Source organism: Spermophilus citellus (assembly GCF_964194105.1).
Source record: "Spermophilus citellus genome assembly, chromosome: 8".
NCBI lineage: Eukaryota > Metazoa > Chordata > Mammalia > Rodentia > Sciuridae > Spermophilus > Spermophilus citellus.
In genome coordinates this window covers 124,809,267-124,830,753 of record NC_138189.1, presented here as the reverse complement: position 1 = coordinate 124,830,753, position 21,487 = coordinate 124,809,267, and the positions used below count along the sequence as shown (strand labels likewise).

The window sequence follows — 21,487 nt, the reverse complement described above, 5'->3', positions numbered from 1 at the left end:
TTATGGCCAGGGACTTTCTAGGCAATTAGTTGCCTAGTGTCTGTGTTGAAGTTTTTTTTTTCTTTTAATAATTATCGTTTTTAACCTCGAATTTTATACCTAAAATTTTTACTAATGCCATGAACTCTCCTTTTTTGCTATTTTTTTCCCCTCATTTTTAACTGGGTTCTCAGTCATTGCCAATTCCTTGCCCTTTATATTGGCAACATTCTTTACAGATGATATAAATTCTGAACAAGAAATTATGTTACATAAATTTCTAGGTAAGAGACATTCAAACTTTCTTTCTGGCCAAAAGAGAAGAAATGTGTGATCAGCTATCAGTAATAACAGCATTTGTTGAGTTGGCTCTATCGATTTTCTTAGCCACAGAAGAAAAGCTGTGAGAGAGGCAGCCAAAAATGCAGAATATCAAAGGGGAAGGCAGAAATCCACCAGCTAAGTTCTGACGATGAAAGAAAACTGCACCCATGAAAAGCCACAGCATGTAACTTTCTCCAAACAGTTAATGCAACAAATGCCCCGAGAATCACCTGAAACCATGAGTGGTTTCTATGGAAACCTCCATCCATTTGTGTTCTGATGACATTTGAATAAATGTGAATAGACCAATGCTTTAGCTCTGCTGCGTGCACACACAGTGGAGATGGCACTAATGGGTTTACCTTAGAATCATTATTAACCACAGCAGCAAAATAGTGTCATTCTGTCTTCACACACAATTCCACACTCCTCCTTTCTTCCAAAGAATCTGGGATCAGTCGGCAAAAACAGTACTTCTAACATGACTAGAACATATTGTAAGAGGCTAAAACTCCTTTTTCTCATTCCTGTAATAATTCCAAATAGCAGACAATTGACATTTTCATAGTCTAAGAAAGTAATTCCGGTGTCTTTTATTCTGTGGATATCATTTATGCCAAGGCCACATTCTTTAATAGCTGTCTGTTCCCCTCCAGTTAGATGGAGCCTTCAAGAATTACATGCCTAGGACTTCTCTTTCCTGTACAAATATCACTTTATCCCAAGGGAGAGATATAAGAAAAAGAAAGGCAGACAGCAAAGGGACAAACAGAAAAACTAGTATTAGATGAAACTTGTGAAAACAAGGGTGACCCATACTGACTGTAAATCATACCCTATCCTTAAAAATAATAGGAAAACCTTTATCTCAAGCAAGATATGATGAAGAGATTTGACTTGCAATCAGATCACAGGCTGTGAACTGCAGAATAATTTGGTAGTATTGCTTTGAGGGAATACTTGATTTAAATGATTTGATTTGATTAGCATTCTCAATATCACATTTGTGTACAACAGAGTCTCTAAGGCAATTCTTGAGCTAAGACCCTAGGTAATGCCAAATGACATAATGGAGTGGATGCAACACGTTCTTGTATTTGAATAAACATGGGTTTTTGCACTTGTTTGCTTACTGGCTTTGTGACCCTAGGAAAGTTATTTATGCTTCGTGAGCCTTAATGTCATCATGTATAAATTAGAAATACTAATTTCTAGTTCTGGATTTGTTATGAAGATTAGAAATAATGAGTAAACAGTGCTTGGATCATAGGACTTGATTCATAATGGTAGCTACAATTATTTGACAATAAAGTTTCCTTTTGGGGAAAGATTCAGAACCAGTACTCACTCTATATATATTTGTGTGTGTGTATATTTATTTATTTTAGTTCTTGATGAACCTTTATTTATTCATTTGTTTATATGTGGTGCCAAAAATTGAACCCAGTGCCTCACATATGCTAGGCAAGTACTCTACCACTAAGCCACAACCCCAGCCTATTATTTCATTCTTTGTTTAAGTCTCTGGACAAAAATAATTTCATACTTGAAGACTGTTTCCCTTCTATTTCTATTTCTTTTTTTTTAATTTCAAAATCAATTTTATTGTAGCCAAAACAGTAGAATTAACTGTACATAATAAACTATTTCATATATACACATTGTAAGTTATAGGAAATAAAGTTGATTTTGGTAGATAGTGTTAAACAACATTAAAATTGCATACATTAGTAACATAACTCAACATCCTTAATTTGGTATAAGTGGGACACATTTTCTTGTGTTCTGCTCCATCACCATACCTAAATTGTTTTATAAAACTGATATGCTGGAATTTAACTTTACTGTTTTTGCTTATGCTCTGATTCCAAACAAAAACTTTTCATAAGCTTCCTCAATTTCTGGGTCCATCTCATCATCAATATCATCCAAATATAGATCACCACTCCCTGATAAATCTCTTCCATTTTCTTCATAATCTGGAGACAAGTCCTCTATTTCAAGTAGTTCTTGATATTTCTCTTGGTCATCTGGATCAGCTATTGCAGTGAAAGCAACACCATCAGATGTATAAAATGTCGGTTCATTCATAAAGTAGGATCATTTCAGGTGTTGCTCCTCTGTATGTTGAAGTTTCATGGACTCTAACCCAGTCACGTGCCCAGAGTTCTACATGCTTCAAGAGCATCTGTTTTACATCTCTGCTGCAGTTTGCCTCTAGGACAACATTTTCAATTCTCTGAATAATTTCTTCCATATAAGCCTTTCCTTTTTCCTTCCAGGCATCTTCCAAAACTGACCCTGTCAACTTCAGTAATTTCACTGCACAAATTAAGTTGTCATCCATCAGATTAGAGAAGAGGGCAGTCAGCAATTCCCGCAGACCAACCTGAAGGATATCTGCTCTTGTAACCTGTCCATTTGTTCCCTTGATTTCCGAATTAAGATCAAGTTCTCCCAGAAAGAGTACAAACACATGAAATCATTTTGGAGTCGTTTCATCTCCTTTTGCAGCCTGATCTTTAACTTCATCTTTGAAGTAGCAATTGGCGGAAGTTGCCATGCTGTGGGCTTATTGTCACATGATGGGGCAGGTAATTACTTAGGCCAGCTCCCATATAAGAGAAATTTGGAATAGAAGTAGCCTGTTGGTAGATGAGTTCCACCAGGTCTTGCAAAGCATCATCTATTATAACCCAGCCATTCGGGGTCTCTGCAAACTATTCAACTTCAGTTTTGAAATTGCCAGGTTGCTCTGTAAGATGACTCAAAAAATCCTGAACATATTCTGATAGAGTGGGATAATCCTCACAACCATCCTTGTAGGATTCCGTATAATTAGAAGAATAACCTAAAGGCTAAAATTCAGGGGCGTTCACAAACAGTTTAGACATTAACACAGGAGCCACAACCACCTGGGGTGTAGCCATTTTGCTGACTCCAAGTTCTGCTGTGGGATTTTATCCTGTGAACTAGATGGAGCTCTCAAGGGACTTGTTTGTTCTGCCTCCCAAATGAACGCTTGAGAGCTTTTCTTTTCCCCTCCATCTTTTTCAAGGAGTTGGTTAAAAGTGGGGTGGGGGGACTTCTTTTACTATTTCTTAATCATCATCTTTGCTAATATCAATGCTATATTTGTAATTGTGTAATATCTGAGCCAACTTTCATTAACACCAGGGAAATAAAGTAATTTTCTAATGACCTTAACTTGTTTAGGTTTTATACATATAGTCATCCCTTCCCATCCATAATTTCCTCTTATATTCTCACTGACTCTGCAACCTAGAGAATTTTTTTTTATGATGGCATTGAGATAACACATATACAGTAAAAGGTGTAATGAGACATAGTATGGATGGCAGACTGGGAAGCATGATTTCAGCTGTGAGATTTGGAGACAGAGACTTTGAACCCCTGTCCCTCCGTATCTGCATGGTCCTTTAAGAAGTTCAGATGGAATGTACTGCAGCATTAAGTTATTATGGACAGAGATAAGGTCACTAGCCTCAAGTCTTACAGAAGTGGCTGACAAATAGCAAAGTGAGTTCCATGCAGCTTAACCAAACATCATCCTACCAAGGGGGTTTTCCTTTGAAACCTAACCCACAGGTCCTTGGAGGGGGCTATGACACAATGAAAGTGGGCCAAAAAATAAGATGGAGAACTTTAGAATCATTGCAAAAATGGAGTGGGGAAGCTAGCAGTGCACATACAAACCCTCAGTCTTGTCTCTTTAGTTTGCAGATGAGAATTTTCCTGATGAAATGAAGAGCACCTAAAGGCATCCAGCTCTTGCTTGGAGAGTATGAATTTTACCTGGTATCATCTCCCACTTTCATCTTTCTTTCAAGGTCATATGTTGCATCTGGTAGGTAGATAGGCCCTTCTTGCTTATAAAACTAAAACTGACTTTATTTTTTTCTTTATGCAACTTAAAACACTGCTACTGCTCATCTATTTCATGAAGTCATTACATACAGCTATATAACTTTAAAAAGTTCCCCTTGATTATGAAATTTTATAGCTCAGTGGTAGAGCATGTCCCTAGCACATATGACGCCCTCAGTTCTATCCAGTATTGCAAAAGAAAAAGAAAAAAATCAAATACATATTTTCACACTTACCAGTGATAAAGTTTGAGCTGCCCCCAAACTGTTAACTCATTAATTGCATAAGATCTATTATCTATTGAATCATATCATGATTGATAAAGATGGTAATTACCAAATGAAGAATATATGACTAACAAGATGATATATAATTTAAAAATGTCAACATTCTTTGAGCTCAAATTTTCGTAATAGTCCTTGTGTTTATGCATGTACTATCCTACATTTTCAAGCATTTTGTCTGTTTTCTTATGAACATCTCAGTAAGAAAGCAATGTTAGATAACTAGACTTTGTAAATATATAATTGTTGAGTGAGAATTAAATGGTAAAAGATTTGGTCTTTGGGGTCAGACAACTTGGATTCAATGCTGGCCTTACCATTTGTTTATTGTGATATTTTGGCCCATTTCCCCACTAGGTTTTAATGTTTTCATCTGAAAAATGATGCATTAGGGAAAAAGAAGCAAATGAGATGAAATATATGAAATACTTGTAGTGCTCATTAATTTTGACTAATATTAATATTTGGATTTGGATTATTATTGCTGTATGAAAAACTTTCAATACTGATTAGGTAAAATTTTGACACTTTTTGTGAATGGATGTTTCAAATTAATTCTGTTATTGACATTTTTTGAATTTTAGTGCAGGATTTACTCTAGCAGGTGTAGGATTTCACTTACTGTTCAGTTCATTCAAACAAAACAAAATATACGTTTGCTAGTTTAACTAATCATTTGTGTGCTATTTAAGTTCTGACCACATGGGGGCAATATGGTACCTTTTATGATAAGGCATACAGTTGGAAGAAAAAAAAAATATTTTAAAGCCATTAAGAATCATGGATACAAAATTAAAACTAAAGGCTCCATAATGATCCTCTTATCCAAATTTTCACTTACCAGTTGAAGGAATGGAGTTCCAAGGAGGCCAATTAGCAAGTCCAGTCACTCAACTGATGTCTTTTGAAGGTAGAACAAAGAACATTTGACATTAAGAGTAGCAATAATAATTACATTATCGAAGCACCTAGCTATTTTAGAAGATTATTTTTATTATATGTTAATATTTTGTGTGACGATGTTTGGGAGGAAATTGAATATTACTGATAATGAATGAGCCTCGGAAATGTTCCTTTTTGGAAAAGTAGAAAAACACAAAGAATCTCATTTGTGAAAAGACTTAAATGTGCACTTGAAGGAAGGAGAGTGAATTGTGTGACTTCTCAAGGTTGTCATTAATATTTTGCTCACAACCATTTGTTTGTGACTTGTCTCAGAACTGCAGCACTGTGTCTAGGGAGCAGCAGCAATGGAAGGGCACATGTTGGTTTTGCCTGGAAATGTCCCAGTTTTATTTCTGAATCTCCTTTTCTCAGTCTCCCAATTCCAGGTACATGGCATTTATGTACAATCACATATGCAATAGAATCATGCAAATACCTACTCACAAATGGTAGCTCCATAGTGGCAGGACTTGGGGCAGGGGATTGATTTAATTTTACTAGTTTTCCTCATGCACTCCCCTTTCCCAAACTTCCTAAATAAACACTTATTACGAAGTATAGGTCAATGGCATGTTTTCTCTAGAAATCCAGTCCTCTGTTTCCTTCTACCTCCTTAATATCTTTCAAATCTTTGTCATCCTTTTCTTCTCCTAGTCCATCATTTTGTCTCATCTCTATTACTGCATTAGCCTTGGAAATGGAAACTATGCTGAATAATGTTTTATTCAACAAGTTTACATAGTTAATTACATAGTTAGTTTATGTGTCAACTTGACTGGGCCATGAGGTGCACAGATAATTGTCCAAATAATATTCTAGACATTTCTGGATAGCTACTTTGGATAAGATATTTGAATTATTAGACTGCATGAAGACAATTGCCCTCTGTAATGTGGGAAAGACTCATCCAATCAATAAAGGCCTGAATCAAGCTAAAGACTGACCCTCCCTGGGTGAGAGGATTGCTCCTGCCTGCTTGCCTTTGTACTGGGACACTGGCTTTTTTTCTGCCTTTAGACTCAAATGGATCCATTAGTTTCCCCTGAGTCTTCGACCTGCTGGCCTTACTTTTAGAACTACCCAGCAGCTTTCCTTGTTGTTAGGCCTTCAGACTCAGACAAACAAAATCACTGGGGCCTCCTGTTTGCTGACTCACCCTGCAGATCCTAGGACTTGCCAGCCTCTCTAATTGTATGAGCCTATTCCTCCTAATAAATCTCTCTCTGTGTGTGTATATATATCCTCTTGGTTCTGTTTCTCTGGAGAATTCTAATACAGGCACATATCTCTTCAATGTATTTTCATTTGAAATCAGAGCATCCTTGGTCCAACAATTTATAAATCGAAAATAATCTGCTCAATACAGAAGCCCAGGTTCATGCTAGACACCAACCTTGAATCCTCAATTATTATCATGGTGGTGGGCATTTATTAGGTATTTAACAGATACGTGTTGAATGAGTGAAAACATAAATTTTATCAGTTATCTTGTGAAAGAATTTGTTTCTTTCAGAGTGACAGCATTTTTTCCTTCTATGTGCGAGCCTGTTGAGGTTATTAACTTACTGCAAAGAAAGTGCTTATCATTTTGTTGCTAGGATACCACTTGGTCCAGCCACAAAGCTATACATATTATAATTTTAGGCCAAAGGACAAAACAGATTCCAAGTATGATTGACCTAAAATAAAGAGGCTTGATACAAATGTTAGTGTTTCATCCATATGTTAAATCAAGAGGTTTTTGTTTTATTTGATCAATTAAAATCTATTAAAAAACCTAAAATCTATAATACCTTGAGAGGATATAGACTCCCACATTTCCCAAGTTATAAAAATGAAATCCACATCAGTGTTTTATTCAACAAGTTTACTTTGTTAATGAATGGGAGAGTGATTAGTAGAAACTGAGTCCTGACTGTTTATTCAGAGGCAAACTGCTTGCCCTTGATGGTCTGCATACACGCTACCCCCGGAAGTCATGGTCATTCATGTCAAAACTCACACTAGGTGACCAGCTCCCTGCCCACCTGAGTCCAGAGTCCAGAACTCCTGACTGCTCACTGTCATCAGCATCCCGCCTTTTCTTACCCATGTCTCATGAACACCTCAAGCTCATTCATCCAGGAAGGTCTATCTTTTATTTACCACTAAACTTGAAAATGCTCTTCTCCACCTTCTCCACATTTCTGGCTCTTTCTCCTTTTCTTCCTTGAGATTTCAGGTCCCATGTCTTTTTCCACTTCTTTGTTTGAAGTAGCACCCGTACTGGAAGTCAAACATCTAAAAATATGGTTAAATCTGAATAATAAAGAAAAAGTAGTTATTTAAGTATCTTCTAACTTGGAAACTGTTATTATTATGAAATACAAATTTGTTAGATTTGTACGGATTTTCTAAACGTTTAAATTGGAAGATTTGCATATGCATGATATTGGGATTAGATTTGAATAAAAGATACATATGTCTTAAACTAAAAAAAGAGACTTTCAATATCATGTCTCTGATATTTAATATCAGTTGAGTAGGATTATATAGACCCTTTAAAGCTCACACTTTGCCATCATTTGAATGAGGTTACCAAGAAATCAAATACAGGACTTATGCCATATGAAGAGAGATTGCAAATCTGCAAATTATTTTTATTTTTATTTTTTGGTACTGGAGACTGGATTTAGGGACATTTTACTATTGGCTACACCCCCATCTCCTTTTAAAAAATTTTTAAAAAGTTTTCACATTCGTGATCCTCCTGCCTCAGCTTCTCAAATCTGTAGGATTACAACCAAGTACCACTGTACTAGAAAGAATCTGTAAATCTGAATGATAGACGTTAAGATAAAAGCATATACTGTCTTTTTCTACTATGTCTCATGAATTCTTTGGTATTTAGGATGCCCCACAACTTATATTTACTTTTAAATAATATAATGTATAAAATCATCATAATTTTATGTACAATAAATAGTCTAAATTCATAACATTTTTGTTGACTTATAACTGCTATATTTCAAGGTTAATTATTATTCTCCACAGGATGTTGGATCATTTACGCAGAAGGATCCCAAGTTTGAGACCAGTCTGGGCAATTTTAGCGAGACCCTTTTTCAAAATTAAAAATAAGGCACTCCTGGATTCCATTCTCAGTACAAAAAAAAAAAAGTCGGATCATTTAAATGTAAAGAACACAGCCTCAGGGGTCATAGTTTTGTGGTCTAAGTCCAAGTGCTGATGGTGAGAGCTTGGATGTTAGAAATGCCTGACCCAGAGTGAATGAGTAAAAATAAGGGATTTGTTAAAAATGAATATGTGAAGCAAAAGCTAGCAATAAGCCCAGGAGAAAAGCTGCTGTTTGTCACATTACTGCCAAAATACTAAGTTCAAAAAAGGTGAGGAAAGTGCATGTACCTAAGTCAAGGAGGAATACACATTAGTTCTTGGAAGGATTGACTGCATGGGAACGGAGCTGCTCCTGATCTGGACACAAGCTCCATTTATACTTTTTAAGCAATTCGAATGGCTGCATCCTAACCTCTTTTGCAATTGCAATGTTCTTAGCATGATGTTTGCATATTATTATATGATACTAGGTTTTATCTTCTCTTTATTTGCATCATTGGGGTATATTGTATTAAAAATTCATAATTCCTTCTCTCTCCTACTGAATAGAATTTCCCTAGAGTTGGCATTTGGTCTCCCCATTGGCTTGGCCAAGTGTTATCTCCTTTAATTAATGAAACAGTGATCAGAAATAATGATATTCCTGTTCTAAACCAAAGTTTTAAAAGCTTTGAAAGATGCAGCCAGTGCTCTTGAAATGCCTCAGGGAGCCTTCAGCCTGGATCCTTAAATGCAGACCCAAACTAACCAAAAAAAAAAAAAAATGATGGCTGGTAAAATCCATCAAAACATGATGGGTATTTGTAACATAGCACAATTACAGCAGAAGCCTAATTTATTTACCTATTGATATAGTACCATTAGCAACATCATACCTTTATTGAAGATAAAACAATTAACAAAAAAATGCTTATAATAGTTGAAAATAATATCTGATGTAATTAGCAAAAATGCTATCATGAGGCTGGGGATGTAACTCCATGGTAGAGAACATGCCTAGCATGTGCAAGGCCCTTGGTTCACACCTTAGCACTGCAGAAATACAAAACAAAACAAATAAAGATATCATTATTATTTGGTTTAAATGGCCGGCTAGGTATCCACAGGATGACTATAATAATTTACCCATAACAATACCTAAAAACAACCTAGGTTGGATAGGGATAACTCTGGCCTTAGAGGCATTGTATCATTTTCTTATGCAGAAAGCAATCCTGGGGCACGATTCTATTTCAGGAAAGGGCAGATCAATAAGCTTGTACAAGACACTGGAACCTGTGCATTGTGATCATGGAATTGGATTTTCCCAGTGAGCTCTTTAGAAGAGCACGGTATTACCAGTTTGATAAGCCATTTGTTCCATGTACAAATTATACAGGAAACTGTTGATTCCTCAGATGTTGGAAGTCTGTTATTATTCCTCTGTATTATGTACAATGATTACCTTGTATTTTTTGCACTCAATTTTTTTTACTAGATGGTCTGTTCCAAACAAGAAAATAATTGCACCAATATTCTCATCTCCAAAAGCCGTTGTGCTACAAACAAAAACTATGACTTCTCCATTTGTCTGTTTCTAAAATGCTAGCATTGTTATTCATGTGAAACAGCGCTGTTCCTTTTAATTTTCAACACATGATGGCTGAGACTATTGCTCTCTTTAAAGCTAGCCACAGGACATCCTAGAAGGGTTTGTGGAAAGTGAGGCTTAAGGAATTGCTGCTAATTGCCTCTGTTCACCACTTCTCATTGCTTCCACAGACCTGGCCAAAGACTCTTTGTCTGAATGAATCCCATCTTTGTTTCCAGCTAATAATCATTCTTTGAGAAGAAGTGAACATTGCTATTTAAAAGGAGTAATAAATAGGCATCACACACTGAAGGAACACTCTCGTTGGTACATGAGAAACTACACAAAAGAAACAAGAACCAGAATCAAGGGAAAACTATTTTATTCTTCTGATTAGCCAGACAATCCAGTTTCTGAGACATTTTTATGTGATGGGCTTAATGAATATGACCATATCACACTTTAATAACTGAGAGTTTTAGTTTTTATGTAGCATAACTATCACAAACCTAAAAATTCAAGCAATATTAAAATAAATCAGTGAAATACATGAAAATGATTTCAAAGAGAGTTTAGGCCATAGATGGTTTAAATCTACTCCAGCTGCAATTTTCAAGTATTGGTTCTGAGGCTTCAAATCCTTCACTTCCAATCCCACTTTGTTCCTACGGAATGCAAATGGACATCAGGAACATAAAATGGATCTGAGGACCCATTTCCTTTGCTTCTTCAAGATTCTGTGAGTGTCATATGTTCTCATGTTCAACACTATCTAGAAAGGAACATAAAGATGGGCTGGAGAGGAGAAATAATAGATTGGAGAAACAAAGGATAGATAGATGGTAGATATGTAACAGACACTTTCATTCTGGTTGGCCACTGTATGAATTGGATTAACAATTGTTCACATCTAGGAGCAGAGCTAAATTCTAACTCAGAGAAGCAGTGATCAGCAGAAACAGAGGAACATTTTTCTTTAAAGAAAATAAAGCATTTGATAGGGGGTGGGTGGTGGAGAATATTATACAGCAATGCCAGTCATATGGATGTTTGGAGGGAGAGGGGAAACTCTCTTCCAGAATTCTGGGGAAAAAAATTAAAAAAGATAAAAGAAGAATCATAAAAATCTGAAGAACTTCAAACTTCACCATCAGACAGATAGACAGTTTGAGTAGGAAGGAGATTTAAATACTGTGTAACAAAACAGCATAACTCAGGACCAGATCTGTACTCCCTCCTAGAGACTCTAAGGTCTGGGTCCAGGATCCATCTTTGAAAGGACACCTTTGTACGTGTGCAAGATCAGAGATCATCATACTTTTTTTTTTCTGTGTATGTTTTTAACATTCTATTTTTAACATCTCCAAGAATCTGCAGACTCCAATAATTCCCTTCCCTTCTGTTCTTTCTCTCTCAAAGGAACAACAGGTATCTGATCCCCCCCCCCCCCCAAATTCATCCAGGAACAGAACTAAGTCTGTGGCGCAGTCCCACTGGGAACTATGCAATCCAACAGGCTGAAAGGTTGAAGGCAAGACCCATGACTTGGGTGGTTTTGTGCCACGGCCTGGCTGGCCCAGTTTGAACTCTCCAGAGTTTTGAGTAGGGGGAATTGTCACAGGACTCTCAGAGCTGTGCTGCCTATGCAGGAGTAGGGGAAGAGAGAGAGAGAGAGAGAGAGAGAGAGATTGAGAGACAGAGAGACCACAAGTGCTACTACTATCAAGCTAGGGGTAATGCATAGTATGGGATTCTAAGAGCTACTACTATGGGACACCTACTGCAACAGAGGGGGTTAAACATGGGAGATGCTCAAATGTGGTGAGCCGTTTCTTCAGACCGGTCGCCATTACAAGATGGCGCCGGCCTCGTTGTGGTCTGTGACAAACAACTCCTTCTTTGGGAGAGTTGGCACTTGGTTCTTTGACACCCTATGAGAAAGCTCCACGTGGCAGCTTCACATTGGGTGTTCGGATACTTTATTAAGGCTGGGAGGGGCTTCCGGGGGAGGAAGAACTCTGCAGAGCCTGAATAAACAGCTGTAAGAAGATTCCCGGTGTTGCGTCTTCCTTGCGGGCAAGGGGGTCGCGACAAGTGGTGCCGAAACCCGGGAGAATCAAAACTTGCAAGTCGTCAGAGGTGGTGCACTGAATAGTCCCGGTGAGTGGGACCCGACAGTCCCGTGAGTGGGACCCGATAGTCCCGGTGGGCGGGACCTGATAGTCCCGGTTAGTGGGACCCGCGACCAAAGCGGACTCAGCTCCTCTACTAAGAAAGAGAGAGCCTCATATTTTATTGCAGCTGCACTGTGTACTTTCACTTTTGTTTTCTGTGTTTCTTTTGTTGCTGTGTCCTGTTTTATTTGGCTACTGTCTGAAAAGATCAGCACTCCAGGCGCTAGACACTCCCTTACTAGTTTTTCACACAAATATGTAACAAGGCCTCTGGCCTTGAGCTGGGCTTCACAGTGCTGAGTACATTTCTAAGATAAGGGAGTTACTAACTGGGCTCCATGGTAACAGCTGGCAGGAGGAGGAACTGGAAAGGGAGATAGAGGAACTGGAGGGTCGAATGAAGAAGTCAAGATTTAAAGCATCTACGGCCCCGATCCCTGTTGCGCTCCCTCCTTATAACCCCGATTGGAACGAGGACAACCCCAGAAGGCAGGGGGGGTGTTCAGTGGCAGCCTAAGATATCCCAAACTTTTCCAGTAATTGAAAACCTGGATGCCGATGGACAGCCGGCCAGAGTGTATGTTTCTTTAGCCTTTAAGGACATTAAACAACTAAAGGAGGCAATTACTAATTACAGACCCCATGCCCCCTTTACATTGACTCTCTTCGAGTTTTTCTCTGCCAATCAGCTGACACCTAGTGACTGGCAACAACTTTGCAGGGCTGTATTGTCCGGAGGGATTTTTTGTTGTTGTTGTTGTTGTTGTTGTTGTGGAAAAGTGAAAATCAAGAGAGGTGTCGTGAGCTAGCCTGAGTCAATCAGGACGCCGGCTTCCCACAGTGTAACCTTGAAATTTTAACAGGCTCAGGACAATATGCTATCATAAATCAGCAAATTAATTATGGTCCTGGGGTCTATGCTCAGATAGCTACAGCAGCGAGCGTAATTCCAAGTTTGATGCTCAGGGACGCCCACTGCAGCCGGGAAACGGGAACAGGGGCCCACCCCGGGCCCCGGAAGCCAGAGTGTACGGGGCGGTCCAGAGACAGAACAAGCTGCTACCGCAGTAAGATCTTGGCCAGGCGGGGAAAAATGCAGACAAAATCAAACAAAATGCAATCGGCTAGGAAACCTTGGGGAACTTTTGCCTCCAAAATGAGCAGCGGACTCCATGTTGCTTGCATCACCATGGTAACCATGGGGTGCCTAGCCAGAAGAGCGGCTTCCTGGTCCCACCTCCCACACTTTTGGGGGCTACCGATTGGTTCTTCCACAGTCACTCAGACAGGACTTCTAGTCCCGCCTTCCAGCCACTGACCTGTTTTGCTGTGTTTCAGATTTCTACCGGAGCTACTCAGAGCCTATATTTTTGAAACATGCCTGCCTATCAATGCTAACAAAAGATATCTTTTTCAGACAAAATTTATTTCCACGTGTTTCTATGTTACAGTCCTAAATTTAAATTAGTTCTAAGTTAAATAATCTGACTTTTTCTTTATAGTTGTGTTACTAAATAATGTTCTATTGATGAGAGATATCAAATATGCTTCTTTATATTTTACTTTTAATTTTGGAAGTTATGAGGATGCATTTGCTTGCCACAGGAACAAGCCGGCAAAGTTCCTGTGATGACCAAAAAATCCTTATTCTAATTGCTAACTATAAAAATAAAAATGTATACTCAAGGATCTTATTTCAGTACATCAAGTGACGTCACATAGAAGAGTGCACTCCTAGTTAAAAATAAATTAACATGGATCCAAATATTTTAAGACCACGTGGTTACATAAAGTTAATACAATTATAAGTTAAGTTCTTATTCTTAATATATATTTTTTTTAGATATTTACATCGCCTATATTTGTTAATCTATAAATTAATTAGCACATGCCTAATTGATTAATTAATATGTATTTGCCTAATTGTTTTTCTTCAACAGGAAACCCATAATTTATGTTTTATATTTACATTTATCAGATACTCTGCCTTTTCAGTTACAGATATTTGAGATAAATGTGTTTACTGTAAATTTGCTTTTAAGTGAAAATGCAATCACGTAGTTTCTCCTTCTCAAAGTTACTGTTTAAACTCATAAGATGATAAATTATTATAATTATTTCTACAAAATATCTAAGGGTTTTAACTATATTTTCATTGATATTTCTTATCAAAGTATAATAATTTGTTTATAGATCCTAAGGTTTTCAGAAATTGTTCCAAAGTGTATTTTTTTTTAAAGAACAAGATGTTCCAACAAAGACAAAGCACACATGGATCCTAAGAAGAAGAAAGAAATCATCTTTGGGTAAAATAAGGTCTTTATATTCATTTCCCTAAGTAAAAAAGATTTTTATATTGTTATCTAACCAGATGATATAAAAGGTTAGAACGAAAAAAAAAAAAAAAAAAAAAAAAAAAAAAAAAAACAAAAACAACAAAAAACCACGGGGAGATTTTCATATACTAAACTGACTATAATTAATTTAAGGGTATTTCAGTTTATTTTCCTCATTTAACTATACTAATGTGAGCTAAAATTTTGTCCATATTTTGACATGACAAACACCTATTAAAATGTGAGTTTATTTCTTTAAAGAAAGATCCTTATTGCCTAATAATTCTTACTGTTTCAGATAAAGATTAATTTTAGTAAATAAATTCGCATTGTTGATTAAACATTAAGTATATTGAACTACTAACTTAAACCCCTGTATGACCTTTTGAGAGGAGACCCCTCACCCACCTCCCTGTGAAAACCTACTCCAAAAGCCTTGAAGGCACTCAGGTTAATGGAAACAGCCTTACAAGAGATGCAGGTTACCCAGATAGATTATTCTATACCCCTATCATTTATAATCCTGCCTTCAAAATTAACTCCTACTGGAGTGTTTTGGCAAACAGGTCCCATCTATTGGGTCCATTTACCCGCTTCTAACTCTCGGGTGATAACTCCCTTTTATAAACTAGTGATAAATCTGATCTGGAAAGCCTAATATTTGGGTGATGCATTGTTTGGAAAAACTTTTGACATTCTCATTCAACCTTATACCCAGGATATGATTTTAAAATTACAACAAGAACATGATTTTTGGTGTCTTTTTCTTTGTAATTTCAAAGGTCAAATTGATACTTACTTTCCCCGACATAAACTTCTAGGAGGCCTTAAACAATGTCCTATTATTTTTCCTAAAATTATTAAAGGGGAACCTATCCCGGGAGCTCAGACTGTTTATACAGACGGAGCAAAAGGGGGGTTTGCTGTTGCTTTTGATGGATCTCACGTAATTCGACACCCTGTTCCTAAACTGTCTGCCCAAAGATCAGAAGTTCAGGCTCTAATTATGGCCCTTAAACCATACAATTCCATCCCACTTAATGTGTATACTGATAATCTCTATGTTGCCAATTTAGCCTTAGTTATTGAAACAGCCCCTTATATTGGCAGGCAATCTACTATTATGGAACAATTACAAACAGTTCAGCTCCTTGTTTGGGCTAGACGAGATCCTTTATTCATTGGACATATCCAAGGACACTCAGAGCTCCCTGGGCCTCTGGCGGAGGATAATGCTAAAGCAGATGCTGCCACTCATAATATGGGCCTAGTATACACTATAACCAAGTATGATGAGGCCTCACAACTCCATGCTAAATTCCATCTAAATTCACAATCTTTACGCTTCCGCACAGGATGCTCGCGTGATCAAGCTTTACAAATTGTCTCCCTGTGCCCAGTATGTGCTCCATTTCTTCATTTTCCCAGTTTGGGTGTTAATCCTAGAGGCTTACAACCAAATGATATCTGACAAACTGATGTTACCCACTTCCCTAGTTTTGGTAAGCTGTCTTTTGTACATGTTTCTATTGATACATACTTTGGCTATATCTTTGTTACATTACACACTGGGGAAAAGGCCAAAGATGTTATTGGACATCTCTTAAAAGCTTTCTCTTGCATGGGCAGTCCACGTTGTCTCAAAACAGACAATGGACCTGCATATATAAGCCAAACAGTTCAACGGTTCTGCACCCAATGGGAAATTGAACACAAAACAGGCATTCCTTATAACCCCCAGGGACAAGCAATTGTGGAACGAGCCCATCAACATTTAAAACTTTATCTACAAAAAATTACGGAGGGGGAAATATATAGATGCTGCCAGGGACCACAAACGTTATTATCCATAACCTTGTTCACTTTGAATTTAGAAGGATTCCTATCCCCCTTGTCGGTTCTGATCATGGTATTTATGCCCAGGACGACAACGTACTTGGAAGTGTGGAGGACCTGAGGCCTATTATTGTGCCTCGTGGGGATGTGAAACCCCTAGTAATGGGTATTGGCTTAAGAATTCACCCAGGAATAACTATGCCCACTTCTGGCAAACAATAGAGGGAGAATCAAATATTACTATTCAGTTTATACTTCCAATGGAAAACAACAAACAGATTGGACTCAAGGATATCTCTGGGGGCTGCGTATTTACACCCCCGGACAGTACAATCCTGGCCTGCTTTTTCGACTCAAATTGACCACAGAACAGCCTACTGGGAGTCTAATAGGACCCAATCAGGTGCTCGGAGACCAAAAGGCCTCATCTAGACCCAAACAGCCCATAGCCCCAACATTAAAACCTTCCCCCAGTGGTCAAACAATAACTATGGGCTATCAAACCTTTGATTATACCCCTGAGCCCATACACCCTGGAACTGGAGATCGTCTTCTTAATTTGGTCCGAGGAGCTTTTTTCGCTCTCAAGGCCACTAATCCTAACAGGACCCAAGATTGCTGGCTATACTTGACCTCCAGGCCGCCCTATTATGAGGGGGTAGCAATACTGTCTAATTTATCCTCTAATACCACTACAGATCCTAAATGTTATTCTCTGCCCAGCTGTAAGTTAACTATCACGGAGGTCATGGGACAAGGGGTTTGCTTGGGAAAGGTACCGCTTTCACACCAACATCTCTACAACATCACCCGACCAATAAATCAATCTCAATCTGATTATTTGTGGGGTCCCAAAGGGTCCTATTTTGCTTGCAATACTGGGTTAACTCCCTGTGTTTCCATGGCAGTCCTAAATACAACTACTGATTTCTGTGTGTTGGTACAACTATGGCCGAGGATATCTTATCATGGGTCAGACTACGTCCTGGGACGCCTTGAGGGACATACTCGGCTCCCCAGAGAACCCATAACTATGACTATTGCCCTCCTATTGGGCATAGGTGGAATAACAACTGGAATAGGAACCGGGACAGCCGCCTATGTGCAGGGAGGTCAATTATTAAATCTACAAATGGCTATGAATGAGGATTTAACAGCCATGGCCAAGTCTATTACTGCTTTGGAAAAGTCCCTCACTTCCCTCTCAGAAGTTGTGTTACAATATAGGAGGGGACTAGATTTATTATTCCCAAGGGAAGGAGGACTATGTGTAGCCTTAAAGGACCAGTGTTGTTTTTATGCAGATCACACTGGGGTAATCCGTGAAACTATGGAAAAGGTCACGGAAAGATTGGCTAAAAGACAAAAGGAGTTTGAAGCACAACAAGGATGGTTTGAACAATGGTTTAAAAATACCCCATGGCTGACTCCTTTGATGTCCACTGTAATGGGACCGCTTTTCGGTCTCCTTCTTGTAGCTGCTGTAGGCCCCTGCCTTGTCAAGAGAATGACACAATTTATTAAAGACCAAATTAACATTCTGACTTCTAAGCCAATACAGGTCCATTATCAACGCCTACAAACCAAAGATGATCTTACTGAAGTTTGTCTCCGACCAATTCGAAGATGATTTTTCTACAATGATTCCTGCTTCATGCCTTTCTCCTTTTGCCCCCTTTTCTTCCTTATTTTTATTATTCCTCTCCTCTGACTCTATGCCCTGTTGAACCGGAACCAATTAAAGACCTAATAATGACTGGCTGAATAGATACCACTAAACGCCTTGGCAACAACGAGCTGATCTTGTAGTACCCAGAGACGGGCAACTTTCACGCTTGCACTGCAACCTAAGACAGGGGAATGGGGCCTCCCCAGAGACGGGTAAGCACTGTAAGGGCAGTGAACGACCTAAGACAGGGGCTACTTGATTCCCTTTGACGTGCCACAAACAAAAGAGGGGGAACTGCTGGCACGGACTCCCCCCGGCCCCCAGGGCTTGGATCCAGCCCTGGTTTCTTGTTGTGCACGTCAAAGAGGCCAGCTCACAAGGCCTTGAGGCAGCTCACCAGGCCTTGAAGGACTTGTGGTGTCTGTTTTCATATTATTCAGCCTATAACGGTCATGTGGGAACGTCTTGACCTGCTTGGGTCCGATAAGGTTCCTGGTTGAAGGCTTGGTATGAGTTAACAAGAACTTTCTGTCTCCCCCCGCCCTTGCTCCCGCCTACTGGTAACTTTCCATTCTATCTGCAAGAAATATATAAGTATGTGCTGAGCCATACTATGCAGCCACTTCTGCACAGTGGGATAGGACCTCTACTCTCGCCTGTGTTGTTTTTAGAAAACAAAAGGGGGAACTGTGGTGAGCCGTTTCTTCAGACCGGTCGCCATTACAAGATGGCGCCGGCCTCGTTGTGGTCTGTGACAAACAACTCCTTCTTTGGGAGAGTTGGCACTTGGTTCTTTGACACCCTATGAGAAAGCTCCACGTGGCAGCTTCACATTGGGTGTTCGGATACTTTATTAAGGCTGGGAGGGGCTTCCGGGGGAGGAAGAACTCTGCAGAGCCTGAATAAACAGCTGTAAGAAGATTCCCGGTGTTGCGTCTTCCTTGCGGGCAAGGGGGTCGCGACACTCAAATCCATTTTTAAGCCCAAAGTAGAGCAGAACAGCTACCTAGTGGCAGCTGCAGAGAATTAGCACATGAAGCTAACAGTGTCATATTGGCTGGCTGTTTACCATGGGGAAACTAGCAAATGAGCACCTGTTGCACCTGTTGGGATTCACCAGGTCTTGTCAAGTCATCCATCCTCTGACCCCTCCTCCAGGACAGAGGACCCTGTTCAACTGAGGAGATTCAACTCCCAGGTCTTGCAAACCCAACAGAACCACCCCAATAGGGGAACAGGGAACAAACTGCAGTTAGCCCCTGGAGTACAGCATTTCATTCAGAACACAAATCTGTTCTTCCAGGAGGGGAAAAGGGAACCCCACAAAGCTGAAGACGCTTAAGAGACTTTATCAAACCATCCTCAGAGCTTTAGGTGTTAGGGAATATCATAAAAATTCTGTAGTCACATAAGCTCACACAAAGGCATACAGGTGGAGACCATCATCAAGAAGTACAAGAACTTGAACAAATGGAGGTCTTTGAGGCAGAAATCTGATCTAGAAATTACATGCAGCTAAGTGGAACAGTGCAGTTGGTGCTGCCACATTCGGAATCACTCTGAGATTACACCTTGGCGGGGTCTGAATATCTACTATATAATCTACTACATAATCCAAAGAAGAAAGTCTCACTAAGAACTCCCTCCATCTCCAAAACTTTGGCAAGGAATAAATTCTGATGCTTTTACATTGGCCTCTTTTGAAATTATTATTTCATTGGTATAATTGTAGGTATCGATGTGATAGATTTCTCTCATTCTATTGGAAATAACATTCCTTGTTTTATTCTTATGGGCCTTTATTTTTTTTAAAAATATTTATTTATTTAGTTTTCGGTGGACACAACATCTTTATTTTATTTTTATGTGGTGCTGAGGATCGAACCCAGCACCCCGCGCATGCCAGGCGAGCGCGCTACCGCTTGAGCCTCATCCCCCGCCCTTATGGGCCTTTATATATAATGCTATATATATGTTAATTAGAGATACTCATGCTACTGTTCTCAATTTTGATAATATTCTCTTATCCCTCTTTCTTTATCCAAAATATTTCTAAAAGATATTGACACATTTCTAGACAAATATGACCTGACCAATTTGAACCAGAAAGATAAAGAAAACCTAAACAGACCAATATCAAGCAATGAGGTTGAAGCAACAATTAAAGTCTTCCAAGAAAGAAAATCCCATGAACAGATGGATTCTCAGCTGAGTTATACAAGACATTTAAAGAACTAATTCCAATTTTCCTCAAATTATTCCATGATATAGAGAGGGAACATTCCTAAATTCATTATATGAATCCAGAATCACCCTAATACCTAAACCAGATAAAGACAAATCATGAAAACTGCAGAACAATATCTTTGATGAATATAGATGCAAGAATTCTTAATGAAATATAGCAATATGCATTCAAAAACACATTAAGAAGACTGAACACCATGATGAAGTTGATTTCATCCTAGAGATGCAAATTTGGTTCAACATATACAATTCAATAAATATGATTTATCACATAAATAAACTTAAGGACAAAAATCCTATGATTATCTCACAGATGCAGAAAAATTCTTCAACAAACTCTAATACTCATTTATTTTAAAAACACTGCAGAATATAAAGCTAGAAGTAATTTATCCCAATATCATGAAAGCTATGTAAGACAGACAAACATCAACATCACACTGAATGGAGAAAAACTGAAAGCATTTCCTCCAAAATCAAGAACAAGGAAAAGATGTCCACTCTTACTACCCCTAGTCAACATAGTTCTTGAAAATCTAGGCAGATAAACCAGGCAGTAGAAGGAAATTAAAGGCAAATAAATAGGAAAAGAAGAAGTCAAATTATATCTCTTGGCTGATGACATGATCCTATACTTAGTAGATACAAAGAGCTCTACCAGAAGATGTCTAGAGTTGATTAAAAAAAAATTCAGCAAAGTATCAGGATACAGGTCAATATGCAATATTACATAGCTTTCTTATACTCCAATAATGAATATGTTCAGAAAGAAATCAGGAAAACAATTCCATTCACAATAAGCTAAAAACAAACAAACAAAAAATTGTGTTTAAATTTAACCAAGGAGATGAAAGATCTCTACAGTAAAAATTATAGAAGAGTGAATAAAAAAAAAGTTTTAAAAAACTGAATAAGAACTTAGAAGATGAGAAGACCTACCATGTTCTTATATAACCAGAATTAATATTGTCAAAAAGTAAACATATTACCAAAAGTGATCTACAAAGTCAATGCAATCCCCATCAAATTACCAGTGACAATAATGCTACTATGGAGCTATTATAACAAAATCAGCATGGTCTTGGCATAAAAGCAAACATGAGTACCAATGGAATGGA

General features: G+C 38.4%; 1 pseudogene across 1 annotated transcript; it reads right to left on the bottom strand.

Annotated features, from left to right (window-relative positions):
• Window positions 1-2,144: 2,144 nt before the first annotated feature.
• On the bottom strand, window positions 2,145-3,301 carry LOC308654956 (polyadenylate-binding protein-interacting protein 1-like; annotated as a pseudogene). The gene has a single exon. The product of its transcript is annotated as a polyadenylate-binding protein-interacting protein 1-like (transcript).
• Between the last annotated feature and the right edge of the window lie 18,186 nt (window positions 3,302-21,487).